A 22,737-nucleotide genomic window follows, 5' to 3' on the forward strand; every position below is an offset into this window, starting at 1 on the left:
ATTTGGCGCACAAAATTTAATGGAACTTCTTTGTTCTGCAGGTTCTTTATGAGAAAAAAACATGTTCAAAATGTTACAAAGAGACTAGTTTGCATATATAGAAACAGATGGACATGTTTAAATTTACTCAGCTCATTTACCTGTTTACATACAGTTTTAATAGGGTAGTTGACATTTCCTTCTGTCTGCTACAAACTTCTTGGGAAAGTTGATACAGGGTATATTATATACATATATGTATGTATGTATATAGAGTATAAAAAAAGTGTTTTAAAAGTGTCTTATTTTAAAATTCTAATTTTAAACAAGTATGTATATTCATATTTCAAGAAACCGATTCAACTTAAATTTCGAGTGTGAGTACTGGAAGAACTGCTTTAATAAACCTCTCAAGTACTTGTGATAGTACAGATAAAGCTGTCAATATTTATTGGCGATTGACTTTTATTGCTGAGAGAACTCAAAATATATATTATTAACATTATATTGTTTATAATATTAGATAAAGCAATATTCTCAATTTACTCAGTATACAAACCATAAAGTTTAACACACATAAAGTTTCGTAACATATATTTCCTTTTAGAAAAGAAAAAAGTCGCGATATCTCGAATATGATAAGTCGATATTTAAGTACAGTTGTTCCAAGTAAGTAATTTAAGAACTCATCAACTATTTTGTAATCTCCTCGGTTCTCTTAAATAATTATACTTCATGGATAACATATGGGAACATACAAATATACTCCCTGATAGATATGACTTTGGAGCAAAGAAATCCAAATGGGAATCCGTATCTCTTGCCTACTTTTCTGAAATTAAATACCACTTATACAAACATACATACTTATATACATATTTAATTTGTTTCTGGCCACATTAAGCCTCACTCCCCTCTTCACCACACTACACACTGCACTACGATTGTAGCGAAAAAGAAGCATAACGAAAGCGAAAAAACATACAAACTATATAAATAAAACAAAATGCAACGGAAAACTAACTTTTTATTTGACTTAACGTATTCAAATTTCATTGCATTTGTGATAAGTTCAGTTCCTCTTCGTCCGCTGCGTAGTGTTCGCCATAATATTGGGTGTCGATGTCATGACGCGTTGTTGTTGCTGTGCAGTTCAACTCTCGTCACCAGTTTTGCTATGAGCGCCGGGGTGATGTTTTGGTCGACTTTGTGCTGAAGTGTTGTTTTTATTGTTATTTGATTTAAAGTGGTGTACTTGGTATTCTCCTGCTGCTGACAATGGCTTTGTCACTTGACTTTGTCTGTGAGTAGGTCTGTCGTTCAATTGAATTCAAGGTCAGAGCGATTTTTTCAACGTGCTTCAATTTCAACGACGGTGTAATATTGCACGCCGGTGTTGGTAGGGTTAACGAGCGCTAAACAAGGAAGAAGAAGCCTAAACAGAAATCATAAACAAATGCGTGGTGTTGTGAAGTTGTCGGCTCTCACTTTACGTCGGCGCGTGTTTAAATGAAACAGTAAGTGTTGATTAGGCGAAGATTTCGACAATTCGTTTACTCTAATTATCAGCGCTTGAGTGCCGAGTGTTGATTGCTTTTATACGCCTCTGTGTTTGGCAAATATGTTTTGACCATTTTTCTGTGTTTTTTATTTTTTTTTGTTTTTCACATTATTTTTTTAACTTTTTACTTCTAAATATGTTTTAGTTTTTAAGTTTTCACACTTTTCTGTCTTTTTTTTCAGATTTCCGCTAAAGTATAAAAACAAGCTATACCTACATAACGGTACATCAACTCAAATGCTTTAAAAAGTACACATTTTAAATATTATTTGAGGTAAGTGGAGTAAATATAAAATACACAAACAATAAGAACTCTCAGTATGTACATTAGAGCGGGTCGCATTTAAGTTTTATATAAATCAAAATAAATTTGTTCGTCAGGTTCTGAGATATCCCAATAAAATTTAATATGTGCATTTTGATATTTTATTAATCCATTATTTACATACAAGCGATTATTCAGATAATTTAACTTCGCGCTTAAAATCGCTGGTTCGAAACCGGTTTTAGACTCATAGTCTGTTAATCAAAGTTGTTCAGAAAAACCCATAAAACGTCTAGCGCATACGCGATTTTATAAAAATTAAAATCGACCCTCTCTAATGTACATATTCATATGCTAATTCGTTTGGATGTATGTATGTATGTATGTATGTGTCTTGCAGAACTGAACAAAGGGCATAGTTTACTGGGTCAATAGCTTTTTAAAGCAGCAGCCGATAAATACAGTTTGGCTCTCTCTAAAAGCCAAAGCATAAAAACTAGAGAAGAATTGGTTGACTTGCTTAGTTATTCTGAGAAGGCACGAAGCGCATATACGCAATGTATTAGTAACGGGTTATCCATTTTCCATCAAATATGAAATAAACTAACTTTGTACATCCAGAGGAAACGTCGAAGACCTTATATAATGATCAGCGTTACCAGCATAGCCGATTTAGCTATGTATGTTCGTCTGTCCCTTCCCAGTTTTGGAGATATCAATCTAAGATTTTGTACACGTCGTTTTTTCCTTAAGAATCTGCTCAATTGCTTGCGATATCGGACCACTATTTGGTATAGCTGCCATACAAACTAACCGATAAAAATCATGTCTTTTTGAGTTAAAATTTTTTATTTGACGAGATATCTTCAGGAAATTTGACATAGATTATTGTACAAGGCAATGTTACAATCTCCAAATCAATTACATAGATCGCTCTACATAGCTATATAAATGCAAGCTGGCCGATCAAAATCAAGTCAAGAACTTTGTTTTTGAGAAGCTTTTTTATTTGCGAATGCTATTATAGCTCCGGGGTAACCGATAATAACGTTTCGTACTTCTTCTTTTTTACATGATATGCTATACTTGGAAACCACCCTAATTCGTTCTTCAGATTTTTTTTACTTGAATACTTTTAATGATTTCGTAAATGTCAAACGTTCCGCTTGATAGCCAAGCTATCGTACTCTCACTGGGAGTCTCCGCAACATAGCCACCTACGCGGCCAACAATTTACTTAACTCGTATAAAAATACATTTGGATCTGACAACCGATCGCTAACTAAATATCATCGCTTAGCAAGTTGTATGCAACAAAATTGGCAATCGATGCACATCCACCTATACGGTGGAGCCACTGACAGGCACTCACTAAGGTCTGGCTGAGTGTATGTCTGCATGCCCAAAGTGCTAAACGTTTAATACAAGTACATATGGCAATTTATTTTTAATGTGCTTGCCATGTGTAGGTACAACATTTTTTACTCGCGCATTCGCGCTATTTTTGTTATTTACAGTACTAACTCAATCATACGAACATGTCGATCCAGCGATCGTCAATACATTATTTTTGTTTAATTTTAATATTTTTTATTTAAATATTTATTTATTTTTTGTTTTGCTTTGAACAGATTTTGAAAAGCGGTATGCTTCATGTAAAAGCAAAATTAATTATGTCTGCATCTAATGTTTCACTTTTCGCGGCTCCACTGTATTTATCTCGATTTTTGATTATCTATCGTTGCACCTACAACTCAGTGGAAATCAATTTACTTTTAATTGGCCTCCGCGTTTGCGAAGCCAACTGATTGCCGCGAACTACGTCGCGCCCGTGCTCGCGTTGGTCTACTCCTCATGCCTGCTGATTTGCCTTGATGGCGCTTTCACAAACCGCAAATTCTCAGTTTTACAGGCGGTTGCGGTCGATTAAGTTTCGAAAAATTTCGGCAATCTTCTGCACATAAACGTTTAAAGCATGTAGAAAATTAAAAGTCTTAGACTCTTTTAAAATAATAAAAAATAAAAGTGAAAATTTTGTTAATAAATCATTAAACGCGAACACCGTTTGTAGCTAACGAAGCTGTGATTAAAAATGTATCATAATCATGAAAACCTAAAGCAAGTGCGGTGAATTTGAAATTGTGCGTTCATGCCGAAAGTTATGTAATTAATGAGAACCAGAAAATTTAAATTGAAAAAATTAAGTTCGATAATGATTAAAACATCTAAATGAATGCAGTGTAATAAATATTTGGTATAAGTTTGTTTTGTTATTTATAAAAGTGAAAAAAATATTTTTGGTTTAATATGGTACGGATTCGCATATAAATATAGTGTATTGAAATGATTATGTAATTTGAAAAAGTAAAGAGACATGTAATAAATAAGAAACTTAACTTAAATGTACCTGACAACATAAATTCAAAGAAAGTATACTTGAGAAAAATAAAAATTAACTATGACGCAAGATTTTAAAAGAAAAAAACCTAAAATTGAAAAGAGTAAAGGAAAAAAGAACAAAAATTGGCACCTGCAGCTTAGCACCACACTTACCACGAAGGTCTAAAAAAAAACAACAAATTATAAAAAGAAATATTTTATCAATAGCTTTAAAATTTTAAAATAAAACAAGACCCAGAAAACAAATTCTTACTAGAAGATATAGTTGAATTTTTTTCAAAATTTCGGCTTTATTGGCCTGCTAAAATACAAAAAGATCGTATCGGTGAATTTCATGAGCCTCATCGCTGAAGATGATTTTACGATGAAAATACGGATCATTTTCAAGTTGTTGCTCAGCCCAATTCACCAACATACGACGACTCTGGTGGTCAAGCGGGGTTAGTTCTCGCATTTGATCTTATAACGATGTAGGCCAAGATCTTTTCGCAAAATTCGTCACAACGACGTCACAGAGATGCCCAACGCTGGAGAACGACGTGTTAGGGACTGATTCGGGTCTTCCTCAATTGATGCGCCAGCGGCAGCAATATTCTCGACTCTACGAACATCTCTTATTCTCTCTGTCACAGGACCATTTTGTACTGTGCTTGTGGATTAAAATTTTCCCACGCCTGATTATGACGACCTTAAATTGAAAGTTAAGCCGCGATTCCGAATTTCGGTAGTAAATTTGAATAATTTTGACTCGTTGTTCGTTACTGAAGAGAAATGTTAAAAGAGCTAGAAAAAATATGGCGCCATTTGCTGTCTCTATCGATCTACTTTTGTAGCGTCCCTGTTGAAAACCCCGTTATGCATATATTGAACACTAAGCAAAAATTGGTGATCAGTTCATTCGTTTTTAAGGAAAACGTGTTTAAGGTTGTAACTCAAAAACGCTTTGGGATATCGATTTAAAATTTTAGTATGTTCATTTGAAATGTATTATAACCTATCGAACAATGAATTTTTTTTACTAAACTGGTCGGTATAGCATTCAGAATTTTTATAGATTTAAGTCCTAACCTTACCATAAATTGACATTAGATTATATATAACTGAAGTTGCTATAAAATACAAGATTTACGTCTGAATTTAATTCAATTCCTTAACATTGTGGAATGTGATGTTATTTTTATTTCCGATTTGTTAATGTTGAAATTTTAAGTTTCAAATTTTATTAGAAAATCGTAAATTATAAAAACATCGGCTATTAAGAAGTCTCAACGGCTCTTCATGGGGTTTTTCGGCGAATGCCTGAGTTCAGTCTTCACGACGCTGCAATAAAAATGTGTGAAAAGAGTAAAATGTTTATTTCAAAAATCTGTTTGATGAAGAACGAATTGTGAGCACTCTACAGAAGCAGTAAAATGCAACTTTTACAAATTTTAAAGTAAAATATTAAAAGGGTTCTGTTGTTTAATTGTAAATAGAATAAAATAAAGAGATGTAAAAATAACAAATATATGTATAGTATATTTAACAATTAATATAAAGTTAAAGTAAAATTCGTTTTAGTTTTTACAAAGTTTACAGTTTTAAATGTCAGCTGGGGGTAGGGTATCAGCTAAATCAATGGAAATTAAATTGTTTTGTTTAACACATTCTTCGAGGGGAATCTGATGAATTTATCGTTGCTTATTTATTCTCGTTTTTTCTCGCAATTTCTCATTGGTGTTGCGTGCAAGCATGAGCTGCTTAAGTTTGGCAGCTTTTAGAATCACTTACTTCTGCAGCGAGCCAAGTGAAAATTGAAAGCGTTGCATGGTTAAAATTGAAAAATGAAAAGTGCGCGAGAAAATGTGTAGTACGAGCGAAAATACGGCAACGCAGCGTTCCAAATGCGGGGTAGAGTGTTCGCGTTGAATTTTTGCGGCTAAAAAAATAATTTTAAAGAATTGGCTACGAGGCGTTAGTTGCAATTGAAATTAGAACGCGCCTTTATGTAATACATATATAAATTGTAATATATGTGTATGTAAATATGTATGTATGTATATAATCAAAGCTGCCAAAATGACAGCGCTATTATTTTTAGTTTTTTTGTTTAAGTAGAAGGCATGTGTGCGTGCTCTTAGCTAATTGACAAGTGAAATATTGAAACAAGATAAAAAGGACAAACAATTATTTTTACAACACCACAGCATGCGGCAGTGAGCGCCTTTTATGGGCTGTATTAGCTAGACGGATACTGTTTTTATTTGTGTTTTTTACAACAATGCGGGGCTGATGAACTCTTTTGCCGGCAATAACCTAAAATTGGAACTGCTCACCACCAGCGCTAGCATATAGACAAGTACATATACATATGTATTATATTGATGAAGGATAAATGTCGACTTATCTATGTATTATATATGTATGTATAGTAATATATTCAGTATTTTTTTCAATTTATTTAAAATTTATGGTGTGGTTGCAGGCCAAAGGCGTAAATAATAATTATAACTTTCGGTCACACATCAAAAAATTAGGTCAATAAACACACTGATATTTACATGTCTACGGTCTCTATACGATTTATGCATGCAAACATACATACATACAGCTACAGTTGTAAGCCGGTATCATAATTCGAAAAACGAAATTTTGAGTTAAGCATATTGTTGCTGTATTTAGGAAAAAAGCAACGTTGTGCTTAAAATGTCGGCACGTGTTATAAAATTATGACATACATTTTTTAATTTTCAATAAAATTGATATTTCTCAGCGCAGCAAAGAAATATCCTATAACTTTCTTACTACGAAATAAATCGTATAAATGCTTACAATAAACAAGCACCGTTAATTGTGTGCATTAAGTAATTGCAACAAAATGCATTATTTGCAGCAATTTTGTTAAACTTCTCTGAAGTATTTATTCACAATTTCATTTCAGCTCATTTTCCGCCCGCAAACGCTTTAATGTACCGTCTAAGCAGATACTTGCTCGCGCTGAATGTCAGTTAGCAAGCCGATCAGCTCGTAGTTACTCATGAAATTGCTGATCTAATGACACCCACGGGTCTATAATTTGTTTAATTACACTGTAATTCGTCGCGAGATACGGGCGTGTGTGAACCTTTGTATGTAAATGCGTGTATTTGTGTGATTACTCCATAATTTATTGACGGTAGCAAAATGCAGTCGTAGTCCATTTTGTTGAACATTTTAATATATATTATATATATATTATTATGTCAATGCTTCCCTTATACCAGCAGTGCTTATGGGATTTTTTGAGCTTCGTGCTTTTTTTTATGTGCTTACCGACATTCCAGCTGCAATGCCGGGCAGTTTTGTTCTGCATTCTCATTTGATTTGAAATTAGTTTCGACTTTTGCAAGTTTTGTGAAATTGAAAAAACGAACCTCCACGATGGTAAATCCAAGTTTTCAGCGTACTGAAAATATAAATAAATCTTAATTACCAACGATTAATTTTTAGTCTTTAGAAATAATTTTACACTTGATTTGCTATTATGGTTCCTGAGTCTCAAATAAGTTTTTCTTTAATTTTGTATACTGGTATTTTTAATGTTCTTATGGATTTGAAAAATCGAATGACATCTTAATCAGTTACAAAGGCACAATAGACTTTAAGGGGTTACATGGGTTTATTTATCAAAAACATCGATTTTTTTATTACAAATTAAATTCTACAACATCTCTAGAATATTGTCCTAAATTTTTAAGTTGATCTGTGTAATAGTTACGGAGATGTGCGCTCGAGGCTAGTTAGGCTAAGTGCGCCGTCTTTAAACGTGTTTTTCTCGAAACTGTGTTTTTGAAGGCGGTTGGCAAGATTTCTCGAGAATACTCAACCGATCTTCATTTAATTTTACACAGGTCTTTGAGATACAATGCTTAAAGATTTGGACGAAGGATTTTTTTTTTTTTGATTACAACTATTTGAAAAAAGTAGCGAAATTTTCACTGAAATTAAATTTTTTTTTAATTTCTGCCAAAAATCCAATTTTCAGTGTTTTCGTCCTTCGTCCAAGTTCTAAGTTAAGGTTAGAAGTTATCTTGCCAACGCGGGCGCATCTTTTTCCCGAAGGGCCACCGGAAATGGCGGCACTTTCTTTGTTTGTAATTTCTTTGTTAGTAATGTACTTTTTTTTATCAATAACAACTCTAATAAAATATCATTTTTATATGAGAAAAAAATTGTTCAAAAAATATTTTTTTTTTATCTGATGAACCCCGTGTAACCCCTTAAGTCGCACTGCAAACCTAGATTAAATTCTAATAACCAACCCATGATTTTTAGTAATGAGACTTGTTTTCTTAAATTTCCTTAATTTTTGAATAACAAATTTCTTTATTTAACGAATATTCTCTTGATATTGTTTTCAACTGAATATGTGTGTTTGTCTAGAAACTGTAAAATATTTATAGTGTAAACGTAATCGTTGTGGTTTGATAAATTGTTTGTAGATAAGAAATGGCAATGAACAAATTTCAATTTGAGTTTTGTTGCTTTTTGTGTAGTCATTATATATATCTACATGAATTGATATACATACATAAAATAAATCCGTTTATATACCCAAAGATTAACCTTTCAATTGCTTTCAAATTTAGTAACTTTTCGTTTCAGTTTGCTTAAATTTGGGAAATTATTTATCCTATTCGGAATTTTTAATAGCTTTCTCATACATTCTCGTTTTGTTGTTTATAATTCTTTAAAGAAATGAATACCAATACAATGTATACATATCCATTTATATAAAAAATATTCCAATATCGATGTATGTACATACATATTATATACATATGTACATAGCTATGGAGCAGGCCTTTGATTAAAGAAAACGTTTGAGGTTTTGTAAGGGCTTATATTAATATTATCTTAAAACTGAATTTTATTTCGGGTTTTCAATGACTTTCATTCATAAAGCTAACTTATTTAAGTCGGGTATGTACATATGTAAGCACATATGAAAATAAAGATAAAAGAGCAGATTTTTATGTATGTAAGTCTGTAGTATATTTATGTTCATATGTAATATCTCAATGGCGACAAGCAGAGCCGCCTGAAAAGCAACAAAGAAGGGAAATATTTGCTTATTGACCGGCCGCCCCGTTTTGTCAATCAACCAACCTTGACCAAAAAACACCACATTTGAAAAGCAATAAACGCACTGTATCCATACATACTATATACATATAATTCTGCTGTAGTATATGAATGAAACCTTCAAGCAGATATGCTGGATGGTGGAGAAAGCGCCAAAATACGACTGGCATTAGGAGGGAGAGCACGACGCTTGAATGAATGAATCAGCTGAATGTACAGTTATTCGTTTACATATATATATTTATTATTTGATATGTACTTATAGTCAACGAGTGTATACGCATTTTCGAAATTGCCATTTAATATTTTGATTGAAAAATTATTCGCTGCAAACGAGAGCGGAACTATGTATAAGCTTTTCAAATAAAGAGGTTTATATAAATAATCATTAAAATAATTTGAAATAAGAGATGATTAGTTTAATTCGCTATATTAGCACCTTTAGAGGACTGTTTAATGCGACCTGTGCCGGAAACAGGATTCTCCTAGTTTTTCAAATTAAATTTCAAATAACTAAAAAATTCAAAATTTCGGAAGAAAGCTGATTAAAGTTCTCGTGTTTAACGGTTTATAAACAGTTAGCGAAGCGATTTTCCAGAATTTTTTCTGAGCCAATATTCAAATTTATCCAAAAATTTGTATTTATAGCCTTAGTAAAAATATTTATTTGGAATGGAACAGCTGATATCAGGGAGCTCCTCTCAAACAAGACGTTTTTCGGTGACCACTATATCTCAGAACTGTATCCTCTGAAATTGAAAAAAACCGAACAGATTTAGTGAAATCTAATAATTATTTTTCTAGACAAAATGACGGTGGATTTTTTATCGAAAATTTCGGTCTAAAATTGTTTAAAAAACAGACTATTTATAAAAAATATATGTAAGAAGCTCGTGTTAAAATTTGAATCAAATTGGCCGCTTTCGAGTAATGTTGGTCACCGACTTTGAAAACACCAAAGTTCAACTTTGTACTTTCATGCACCCTGGAACGCCTTTTCAAATTTGAATGTAACTTCGAAAATATTCACCGGAAGGATATGAAATTTTCTGTGTGGATTCTTAAATATATGTACATTAAGAACATAAAATTTAAAAAAAATCGCTTTTTTTTGGAAATTCTAACTTTATATTATATATCCCTTTAAGTTAATATACAACAATTCAAAGAAAGGTTATCAAAAATCATACGTTTTCCAATAGTATCTTTCGAAGTTTGAGAAACATTACACAAATACTAATTGTATATAATCTGTTTTAAGTAGAACGCCGATCCAATTAAAAAATCGAGAAATTTTCGAGAGATCTATATTAAACATACGGGCCACTTCTTAATCTCAGTGGATGAAAGAAATTATTTTTGATTTTCTAAAAATCACGTTGCATACTCATGCATACATTATTTGTAAAGTTTAAGTATTCGTAGTAAATATATTGATAGACATATGTATATTCCAATAAAGGATAAGCGACCTTAGTTGTGTGGATGTGCACGGATTTCGAGTGGGTTTATCTTTTTACTGCATTCTAGAAAAAGTTTGAAAAAGCAACAGAACACATGAACATGAAAGAGTTGTTTACAGAGCCCTTTTCCGGTGTCAGAGGAAACGCAAATTGTCTGCCACAAACGATAAAAGGCGGTTGAATGCGTTATGGCGAGCGAGTGCGCTGGATTGGTCTGTGTGGGGGATTCGCGTAAAAATCATAGACGTGGATGAGGCGATTGCAATCGTAACATGTCGTACCATGCGCTATATTTGTACAACTGTACATATGTTTACATAGCTATGCCTTTTTAATATAATATAAAGTGCTGCATTTATTGGCATTTATCGGGAAGTCGGTTGGAGTATTATACTTTGTGCCACACACTCGCTGTGCGATTAAAAAGCAAAATTTAGCTTTAAAATCGACGTTTGATTTTACTTTTAAATTGCCGCATACCTGCCGCATTTCATGTTTGTTTATAGTATGCATGTATGTATGTATACATGTGAGAGTGTTTGTATGCTGTCGTATGCTGTAGTTATTTAGCTGGAAGGGAGCTTTTTTCATTTCGATTGTTTATAGGAAAATGCTGGCATTGATCGTACGAGTATTATTTTGATTGGAAATGTGGAATTTGTGCTTAGTTTCGCTTATGTTGGTGCTTTAAAGTACATGATTGCTACAGATATGTGTATTTATACACATATTTATTTATTTTACTGCTTGAATGCATTTGTGAAAGTCACAGTGTAGTGAGCAGCGCCAGCACCGCGACCACGAATAGTCAATTTGAAAGGGACCCAAAGTCATATATTTACATGTTTAGATATTTACCGTCAATACATATGTTTATGTAAGCACATAGAGTATCCAGAAATACTTTAAACACTGAAGGTTATGGAACACATAATTTTAATTCACGATTACAATTGTAATCAGTAGCCGAGTAGGTGTTGCACACAATCGTAAGAAAATGTAGAGAATTATAGCAAAACCTGCGCTAATCAGGCAAGCTGAAAAGTTGGCTTCTGCGCTCTCAACTGGCTAACCCACCAGTGTCAACGCACAAACTCTGCTCAACAACCACGTTCAAATTCTGACAGAACTTATTCATTTACTGTATGTGCATACAAACAAATATACATACATGAATACAACGCCTTGCACTTTGCGTTTCAAAGCTGAAGTTCTGGTTTCTGTCTTTCCACCAACGCGTTTCCATTAAATTCCTATAATATTTTGTAAATAATAACAAAAAATAAATATAGAATAATGTGCTTTCGGTGAATGCCAATCAAAATGTTATACCTACATATGTATATGGTAGATAGTGGACACCATATATAGTATACCATATACACACACATATGTATATGGTACAACAAAGGCGGCGAGGGTAAACAATAAGTAAACATAAAATTTCTCAATTTGATCTCGTGACTAAGTCTATTGAAATTTAAAATAATCTTGCTTCCTATTAATTTCAGTTTTCTTTAAAAAACTGTAAAACTTGTATACCCTGAACAGACTTTTGTTAAGTTTAGCATGAAATTTTCATCATCGAAAAAGAATATCGGTCTGAAATTTTGCACACGTCGTTTTGTCCCCAAGAAGTTGCTCATTTGTCGGAATCGCCGATATCGGACCCCTATAGCATATACATATGTATCTCCCATATGAACTGATTGATCAAATCAAGTCCTTGTATATAAACTCTTTCACTTGAGAATATCTTCACGAAATTTTTGCATAAATTATTATACTAATTGTATACTAGAAAGAAAGTAAACGGCTATCTCTTCAACCTTTTTCGCTGCTAAACCCACAGCGACCATAATCACAAACTGGACGAAGGAGTACAGACTTGACCTTAATATTGCAGTCGATGATGTTAAGATTCCGACTGTCAATAACCCTATAATTTTAGGTGTGACTTTCAACAGTCTGTTATTAATCGTAAAAAAGAAAATATTATAACAATTTTCTAATAAATGAAGGATACTTCGCTATGTACATGTGTACATACATACATATACTAGTGTGTCTACAGTTCATGTGTCTATTTTGCTATCTGGAATACCCATGATTACTTTGTAATTATCAAACAAACATTGACATCTACAGGCATGCATTTGTAGGTGTGTTTGTAATATATTCCAATACTATTTTTGCCAATTATAATTGTGTTGCTATCTTTGTACATACTTGGCAAAGATATCCACTGTATGGAAAAGATAAATCTACCTATCAAAGCGAAGCGATAACTGTGTGATTTGTGAATTTTTCCGTATGCCTGTTGGTTTGTTAGTGTGTTTGTATGTATGTATGCCTAATTGAGCTTTAATTATTGCAACCGTTTTTGTGTTGAAATATTTGCACATTTTATGTTCATTGCTTGCTTTGTGTTTCAAACTTTTTGCTCCAGTTATTTTCACGCACTTACACACACAATTCACACCACTAAATGCACACTTACAACATGCACAATGCCACCGCTCATAACAGATTATGAGTTTTCCATTGATTGACTCAAATGAAATTTTTATTGCAACTTTTTGTTCACATCTTTTTTGCCACACACTGTTTATTGAGTTCATTGTGTAACGAAGCGCTCAAATAGCATTTTTTTCATACAAAATCTTTTTAGCAAGCTTGTAAAAAAAATTGTCTAACAAACATACTTTTATGTTATTGCGCATGCGCACTTCAACAACACGCACTTGAATGAAATCTGCCGACAGCTGTTCTTGTCATGTACTCGTGCTTTGGTTGAAAGGCTTATTGTACTTTGCTTCAATTGCATCGGCATTTAACACCTTATTTCACCATTTTTCGACGTTAGGCATGGTCTAAAACCAACGGGATAGCAAAAAATAATACTTAAATATTAAACCAATTTGCTAGTCAGAAAAAACTCATTTCTGCTTTCTGCTATTTTAAATCCATACACATAACAAGTAAGGAAGGGCTAAGTTCGGATGAAACCGAACAGTTTGTACTCTCTTGCAAATTTCAGGGATAAAAGGCAGGGAAGTACCTTAGGGTGTAAAATGTCAACCAGAGGTTCGGAATCCAAGCAATTTTATATATACATATGTATATGTATATACTCTATACAGTATAAAGTCATACGGAACTTCGCTAAATATTTATATTAGGTATGTGGGAGCTCAGGAAAGTACTGACCCGATTCAACCCATTTTAGATACACAGAGACACTATTGCCTGGAATGGAGTCTGTCTGAATTTCAATTTTATATCCCATGCATTGACCGATATTTTCGGTCAAACGCCAACAATAGATACTGGAGTCCACATTTCCGGTATTTGGGCGCTGGAACAGTTTTGATTGGATTTGAGGAATTTTTGGTCATAAGGCATAATTTAAAAAGTGTGTTATATTGGAAGTAGGTGTGGTAGTAGTCCGATTTCGCCCATTTTCGTACTGTGACATAGGAATACGTACTAAATTTAGTCGAAATCGGTTGAACGGGTTCCGAGAAATGAGATTTCATCAAAATGACACAAAGTGAAAATTACATCATTTAATGGACACAACTCCCATTCGTATTAGACTTTTAATTTGTTATGTAAAGTAGGTCTTATTTTGACTAACAAGTTCTAGCTGAACTGTGTAGAGTGGAGAGAAATAATATCTATTTTTATAAGTATCTGCTATATGTTAGTAAGCTGCTTATCATTTATCATCATCATCCATACTAGCGCGTACAAAAATATCTTGTGTGACATATGTAAATGCAATAAAGTTTTTTTTTCTCAAATTCAAATAAAGATCGCCGCGTAATATGCGGGAAAATCTCGACAACAGTTTCAATTTTGTTTCACTTAGTATTTGCGAGTATGTCGTAAATGCATGAGTCTATTAGAGAAGTGTCTCCATTAAAAATATCGCTATGTGTCACAATATTCAGTACTTAGAAGCGAAATTTTATAGCAATTTCATTTTGCCAAAAGCAATAAAATTCGCCTCTTTGTACAACGTGCTGCCGCTGGTGTCAATTCATATGGAATATAAATGTGGGTATAGACATACATATTTGCTTATGTATCTGTGATTATGTGAATATGCATGTGTTATATGAATGATTTTTCGCATTGCGCGGTAATCTTTTTGCGCGGATTTTGCTCAAAAATTTTTAGTTTATTTTTGTTTTGTGATTGTGTTCACTTGGTGTGGTCATCAAGTTCATTTACCCAATTCTCGCGTGCTGTGTGTCGACCTAATTCGGAAAAGTATTAAATGTTTTTTTTCTTTGTTTAGACATGTGCCTTTTAGCGTAGGCATAAAGCATAATTTTTCGGATACTAAGTACATTGTATGGGTGTATACTTTTATTCGTTAAAAGTATACATTCCAATGGATATCTCAAGCAGATTTTTAATATCCAAAAGTAAGTTTGAAATTAGTTTTCTACCACATGTTTTACTTCGTTATGACATTTTGTTGTCTTTATAATCCTTATTTCCTTGGGTAAAAAAAAGCTTTTTTCATTTTTTTTTCTCATATGAAAATAAAATATATTATTCGAATATTTTATTGTTACAAACATACATTATTAACAAAGAAATTCTAAAATAAATATTTTAAACTCGGCCATTGTGACGCCATTTTCGGTGATTCCTTTGGAAAAAAGATGCACCCGCGTTGGCAGGATAACTCCTTACAGGATCATCTAAAGTGAAAAAATACGTGTTTTTGTTAAAACCTTAACTTAGAACTTATAAATAGAAGAAAAACTGAAAATTGGATTTTTGGCTAAACATTTTTTCGATAAAAAACCTTTATTCAAGTCTTTAAGAATTGTAGCTCAAAGACCGGTTAAGTAGCTTTCGAGACATCTTGCAAACCGACTTCAAAAACATAGTTTAGAGAAAAATGCGTTTAAAGACAGCGCACTTAGCCTAGCTAGCCTCAAGCGCACAAGTTCTCAGGGCTTTTCTCGGATCAACTTGGTAATATTCTATAGGTGTTGTAAAATTTAATGAGATAATAAAAAAATTGATTTTGTTGAAACCCGTTACCCCATGTATCCCCTTAAACCCTTTTTATGCTCTAATGGTATATGATATTTCTCATGGAGACAGTTGCATATAATTGATATATATTCGAAATCATGCTTATAACCTGAAGAGGGTACATTAGGTTTGCCACGAGATTTGAAACTTCCAGGAAACGTCGGGGGTCGCTATAAAATATATCCTTGAACGGGAACTTTTTTTATTTTGAAATGTTGTCTTGACGGAATCTGGCAAAGATTATTCTTCAAAGTCAATCTACAATATCTGAAAATATTGTTAAAATAATGACCTTTTTATCGCATTTATTTGCTACTCTCTCTAATGGCGAATATTTAGAGTATATTAGGAATTTAAAACTTTGATTAACATCAAAATTCGCTCAATGCTCCTACAAACACATATATACATATGTATGTACTTTAATAGTTATGACCCAGTGCCCAAGCAGCACTTCCTCATTGCAATTATGTGCATATACATATGTACATATGCTTGTATTCCCTCATATATTCGCTGAAATTCTTTAACTATTAACAATTACTGAACTGCACATGCACACACAGCCGCTTACACTTACGATAATAATATTATGTGGTAAATCATAGTGCACCTCATAGCGTTTCGTAGCACATGACCACATGCAACGGTTCATGGTATCAGTGACTGCCGTATGCTGCTATCTGAAGTGCGGTTGCCGGCAGCATGACTCGAACCCACATACTGACACGCCACGTACACAGCATTCTATATATGTACTTGTTCTGCCGCACGCCGACGCACATGTGGTCTCTGCCTAATTATTATTTTGTTTTTTTCAAATATTCTTTAGTCTTTTGTGTAGCAGTGTGACGTTTATGTGAGAGAGTTTATGATACTTACATACATATGTATTTTTCTCTAAACTCAAGAATTTTTGTGCTTCAGCTGTTTGCGTTCAGTTTCTCAAATGCTTGAATGCGCGTTGCCCGCCCGCCTATTTATCGCATAATATGTACACATCCATACTTTTGCATAAAAATATCTAGATATTTTTACATACTGTACATAAATTTATATATAATATATGTACATAGTGTGTATAGAGAGCGGTGCTTAGCCAGTTATATATATGTGTATGGTATATGTATATTACAAATATTGCTATCAAGTTGAGTTGGGCAGCCGATTGCTTGGGCATAGCGTGCGTCTCGACAGTTATTGTTGAACCATCGAGACTGCGCGAAAAATTGAGTGAAATCCCCTTTATGCTTCAGGAAAATACACACACCAATATTTGATATGCTTTTTATTTCTACATGCATATGTACATATGTGTGTGTTTTGTTGTAGAAATAAATTTAAAATTGTTGTAAGCAATACCCACTCGCATACACACTTGCGCAGTTCGACAACATCAAAAATAATTACTTGCCGTTAACAATTAATGTTTACCAGTTTAACACAATTATTTGTACACCAACACAGGCACGAAACAAGTTTTGAGATGTTAAAAAATTACACAATTAGCGGTTGAAACACAAGCATTTCGGTGTTTGTACTTTAATCAATTATGTAGGAATTTTGTTGTGTTGCTGTAACTCTCTTGCATTGTAATGTTTATTAACTGCAACTACTCTTGAGCTAATTCTACGGCTTCGCCTTCTTGCTTTAAACGTAAATGAATTTGTTGTTGTTGTAACACCTGGCACCGGTCCTGAAATAATTTGCGAGAAGATATATAGTAATAATGAAGACAATCTTTGTTGCACTGTTAAGAGTCAATTTTTACTTTTTATTTTCGAATCTTTGCTATCACCAGTGAAATGCACAAAAATATATGTGTGTGCAAACATTTAGCCAAATATTCAGAATTTGTATGGGTTTTCACAAGAGGTGGCCTTCAGCTTCTTCAGCGAATTTTGTGTGTGAAAAATCCATGAACTGTTCTTTCACAACTCCGGCCGTTTTCGATGGATGCTCTCATACAAACACCTCAACCCACCCGATGGAACACCTACTTGACTGTCTGCTCCTCCCGAAAAAATTCATGATGCATCAAACAGCGAATATCGAAAAACAGTAAGCATCACCTGGATTTTTAAGCGGTTTTGGCGTGATTTTTTTCATTTCGGCTCGAATTTTTTCTTCCATTCCGATCATTCTTAAACTTATAAACCCATTACTCATCGCGTTTTATATCCAAACTCTCCACGAAAATTATTCGAATGGATTCACGTCGAGTCTTGGTATCTCTCTAAGGCTTTTTTGCCAATTTTGCAGCATAATATCCTTGAATTTTTTAATATTATATAATAATATTTTCATCAGTTGAAGAGCTCGAAGTCATTCAGAACGAGTCATTCAGAACGATCTCTCCACCGTCTTTGAAGGCTTTGTACCACTCGTAATCTTATGCTTTGAATCATCGTAAGCCTTTTCCAACATTCGCAATGATTCCACACACGAAATTTGGTCAGAAATATAAAATTTGAGACAAAATCGTTGTTCGATATTTTTATTCATTGTAAAATCACAAAACACTACTGAAGTGTACCGATTCAAACAGCTGCTGTAAACAAACTGAAATTAAGGGGGGACTGTCAACTTAGCAAAATACGTTTTTTTGAAATATAATTTACTTGGAGAATTTAATTGTAATTTCCGGTTGCTTTTTTGTTCCAATATATGTTTTATCTTTGTGTTTGGTATTCAAATAAACTATCCTAATTTAATTTTATAATCCAAATAAGAGTTGAAAATGACATTCTCGTCTTGTCATGCCTTCTATTCCTTTGAATCAGTAATCGGCGCTTTTTAGTAATCGATCAACAAATTTCTGTTTCACCACTAAGTGTCGGCACATTTTTTTGTTATAATAAATTGAGTCGCTCCATTAATCTCGTCGTAATAAGCAGTAGAAAGCAACACTTAATCTTGTTATTCAGTTCAACGTCATGGCCACTTGAATTGGTGAGTCACGCTGTCAGAATTCTCATCAATATAATGCTCACTCTGCTTCCACTTACTAATTAAAGAAAAAATAAGCAACTAAGTATTTGCCTATAAAAATGCATGTACAAACTTCTTTGCGTAATCCTACTTATATGGAAGTGCTGTCCCTTGGTGGTGGGGCGTTGCTGTCATTCCATAAACTGACAATTGACAGTGATAAGCAGCGTTCGTGTAAATAACATTGTGAGAGGGAGGAATAGTGTATGCCGCAGTGGCAATGCCATTACTCGTTGTACAACAAAAGTACTGAGCACAAATGGAGATATTTCAGTGGCGTTGAAAGTGAAATTTAATCCTGTTGCTTTGATGCATTTGAGTGATGAAATGATTTTTAAATAAAAATTATTTGCTTTCTGTTTACTTCAAGCAATTCTTGTTTGCTTCGTGTCAACAAAACTCCGTTATACAAACAATGTGTCCTGATCTTTGATTAACCCGCTAACATTATATTTTCTATCTAAGAACTTTCAGTTATAAAATGCATTGCCGCTGCGCTTGTGCCGTTGTGGGTAAGCCGTGTCGTTTATGTGACATTGACACACATTACAACAACAAATAAGCTTTCGCGAGTTTCACCTGTTAGCTTTCAATTTTTATCAACACAATTGCTATTGTTGCAATCAATCGCATTTGAACTTCACACATACTGAAAAATGTACAAACACACACACACATATACATTACACAAATTTATGTTACGTAAGCTGAACACAAAGTGAGTAGAAGAAACAACAATTGCATTGGCCACCAAATTACCCACAACAACAATAACAAAGAAAATTAACGATAATTACTTTCTGTACTATGTACGTCCGTGTGTGTGTGTATTTGTGTAAGTTTATGTGTGTAAATGAAAAGTGTTCTCCTTGCGCGCACGATCGATTGTGTGTGATCTCGCCTTGAAGAAGCCAATTTTCCATGCTATTTGCACACCTATTTATTCATTTTTTCATTTTTATTCTGATTTTTGTCTTGTTTAATTTAGAATTGTTCGATGTAATTGGCTACCAGTGCATATTGTGAACAAATGATCACCAGTCGCTGCCGGTGAATATGTGCACTTCTGATTTTATTCTCCCAACAAGAATATAATTGTGTTGGAAAATCGTTATTATTTCTTTTAAAGTGCAACTACTTTGAGAACAGTTAAATATGTATGAACATATTTTCAGAACCCAGTTAAAAATTGTGAAATGTCGTTCCTAGTTTACCGAAATTCGGTTTCTGATCAGATCAAAAAAAAACAAAAAAAAAAAATGCGGGTTCATTAGTTGCAGAATTATTTCAAGAAACACGTTTAAAGAAAAACTGATTAAGGGATTACTTGGGTTTCCTCGGTTAAATAAAACCTTTTTTAACAATTTTTCTCACATAAAAAATTAAATATTTTATAAAATTTTTATATTGTTATAAACATACACTATTAAGAAAGAAATTCTGAAAATTTGGGAAAAATATTTTAAACTCGGCCATTGTGACCCTGTTGGCAGGATAACTCCTTACAGTATCATCTAAAGTGAAAATATATTCGTTTTAGTTAAAACTTTAACTTAAAACTTGAACGAAGGAAAAAAAATTAAAATTGGACAGACATTTAAAAAAAAAAAATTAAAATTTCAGTGAAAATTTGGCGACATGCTTTTTTCCAAAAAGCTGTAATTGATAAAAAGTCCTTTGTTCGAGTCTTTAAGATTTGTATTTCAAAGACCTGTGTACAATTTCATGAAGATCGGTTAAGTAGTTCTCGAGAAATCTTGCCAACGGACTTCAAAAACATAGTTTCGAGAAAAACGCATTTAAAGACGTCGCACTTAACCTAGCTAACCTCGAGCGCACAAATTCTCAAGGCTGTATCTCAGAAACCATTACTCAAATCAACTTGAAAATTTAGGACAATATTCTAGGGGTGTTATAGAATTTAATAAGATAATGAAAAACAAATTTTTTTCAAACCCATAAGCCCATAAAATTTTTCGCTAATATTTTCTTCTTAGTATGAGTAAAACACACACCCATTCTAGCTTTATATACATTGCAAAAATATTCTAAGGAGCACGTGGAAGTGAAATGTATTGTACAAAGAAAACACTGAAGCAGCTTGGAGCGGATGTGCTATGCGCTATGCAAATAAAAAGTATTCAGTAAGTGCATAAGTGCAAAATGCATATGCATATACATATGTAGCATTATATGTCAGAATATTTGCGAATAAACGTCATTCCGCACATTTCCGACGTATTGACGATTATGTATTTTGACGCCGTCATTCGCTGTTCGCACAATGCAAGTCCGTCGAAACCATTTATGGCTGCCACATAGCTGAGAACGACAATAAGCAAATGCATGACAGAAATCTAAAAAAAAACTCCAATCTTATTGATTTTATGGAAATATAAACCAATAAATCTATTTAATTGAAAATAAGCGCAAAAAAATTTAGTTCCCGGTAAGGAACGTTTTTGCTGCTAATATCGAGTTGGCTATGCGTGCAAAGCACTGAATTTCCTCTTTTCTCCGTATGTCATTTGAGACACAAGTGTTTTCGTTTTCCCCTCATTTGGAGGCAACACTGATGGCTTCGTCTAGCTAATGTTAAACTGTGCAACTAAAACTATAAATTGTGGCACAAATTCTAAGAAGCTGCTAGCCGTCACTTTGCGCTCCTTTCCGCCCTCTCAATAAATTAGTTTCCAGCCGTGTTAGCTGGTTGCACAAATTATCCACCAACTGGCGAATATGGTGATTAGACGTGTATCACACTTTCTCCGTCTGTTGTCAATGTACTGTTTGGTGTTGTTGCATGCATACTTAATTTTTAATACAACTTATTTTTAGTTTTTGCTACTGCAGCCGTCTTGCAAATTCATGGTCAACCTTAAAATTTCCATTTCAGAAATCCATTCATACACGCCGATAGCCGTGCATAAGCGCTTTGAGAGCCGAGATTGTGCGAGTGTGCCAAGTGGCAGGCCAGTTGCTTGCCACATGCAACGCAGCAGGTCAATAAAAGTATATACACACCGGCATAGATGTAAGTATAAATATAAAACAATGTTACACATAAAAACCGATATCATATATCAGACCTCTAACTGAACGTGTGCGAAAGTGTGCGCATTAATGAAAATAAAAGCTAAACAAAATGAAAATGAAATTTCCTGACAGCAAAATTGCGCATAGTTCCATGCGTGCTTGTCTACATATTTATGTGGGCTCACTGTGTAAGCCGAACTGCTCGGAAAGTCTCCAAGCTTGCACAGTTGCCTCAACATTCGCGTTTCCCTCACGTCATTGTGCGTAAAAATCACAATTTTTCACCTCACTTGCAACGCAAGTCAAGTGGTATTGGTCGATGGTGGTTGCCTCTTGGCTGTTGCACGTTCGTTGGCAGGTTGCAATATTTACAGTGTGACATAAAAGTAGATAACTACATAATGTATAAAAAATACGTGAAAAGTTGAGTCGATTTAGCCATTTGAGTACTAGTACAGTTTTCCTCACCAAGAAGCTGCCCATTTTTTTGAGGTGCCAATATCGGACTGCTATAGAATATAACTGCCATACAAAATGATCGTTCAAAATGAAGTCCTTGCAAGGGAAAATATTTTTATTAGACAAGATTTATTCAAGGTATCAATTGACCAAGGCAAAGCTGCAATCTCGGATCCATTCAAATTAACGATCATACTCATACAGATCTTTATAAAATATTTTTTTCTTTATTAAATATCCCGAACTGAAGATGGCGGTTCATTTTATCTTCACCGAATATTACACTAACAATTGTAAACCTGAAAGAATTCAGAAATACTGCAAAGATAATTCGCTTGAAAGTATACTACCGTATGCTAAATTGCCGTCTTGTGGGGCAGGAATTTTATAACAATGCAAACAACTTCTCCAATTGTATC

At 33.6% G+C, this 22,737-nt stretch overlaps 1 protein-coding gene across 16 annotated transcripts in view; it reads left to right on the forward strand.

Annotated features, from left to right (window-relative positions):
• Window positions 1–22,737, forward strand: part of LOC108975004 (protein-methionine sulfoxide oxidase Mical) — an 84,668-nt gene that overhangs the window by 8,896 nt on the left and 53,035 nt on the right. For 14 of the 16 annotated variants that reach the window (XR_001993836.1, XR_001993837.1, XM_018943186.1 and 11 more), the window contains exons 3-4: window positions 1,723–1,814; window positions 21,720–21,857. The gene's annotated coding sequence lies outside the window, so the exon portion shown is untranslated. Of the gene's footprint in view, window positions 1–1,722; window positions 1,815–6,426; window positions 6,544–21,719; window positions 21,858–22,737 lie in introns of those variants that run through there. The other 2 variants (XM_018943190.1, XM_018943191.1) reach the window with 2 other exon arrangements.

Source organism: Bactrocera latifrons, unplaced genomic scaffold (genome assembly GCF_001853355.1).
Source record: "Bactrocera latifrons isolate USDA-ARS-PBARC rearing strain unplaced genomic scaffold, ASM185335v1 scaffold_60, whole genome shotgun sequence".
Lineage (NCBI taxonomy): Eukaryota > Metazoa > Arthropoda > Insecta > Diptera > Tephritidae > Bactrocera > Bactrocera latifrons.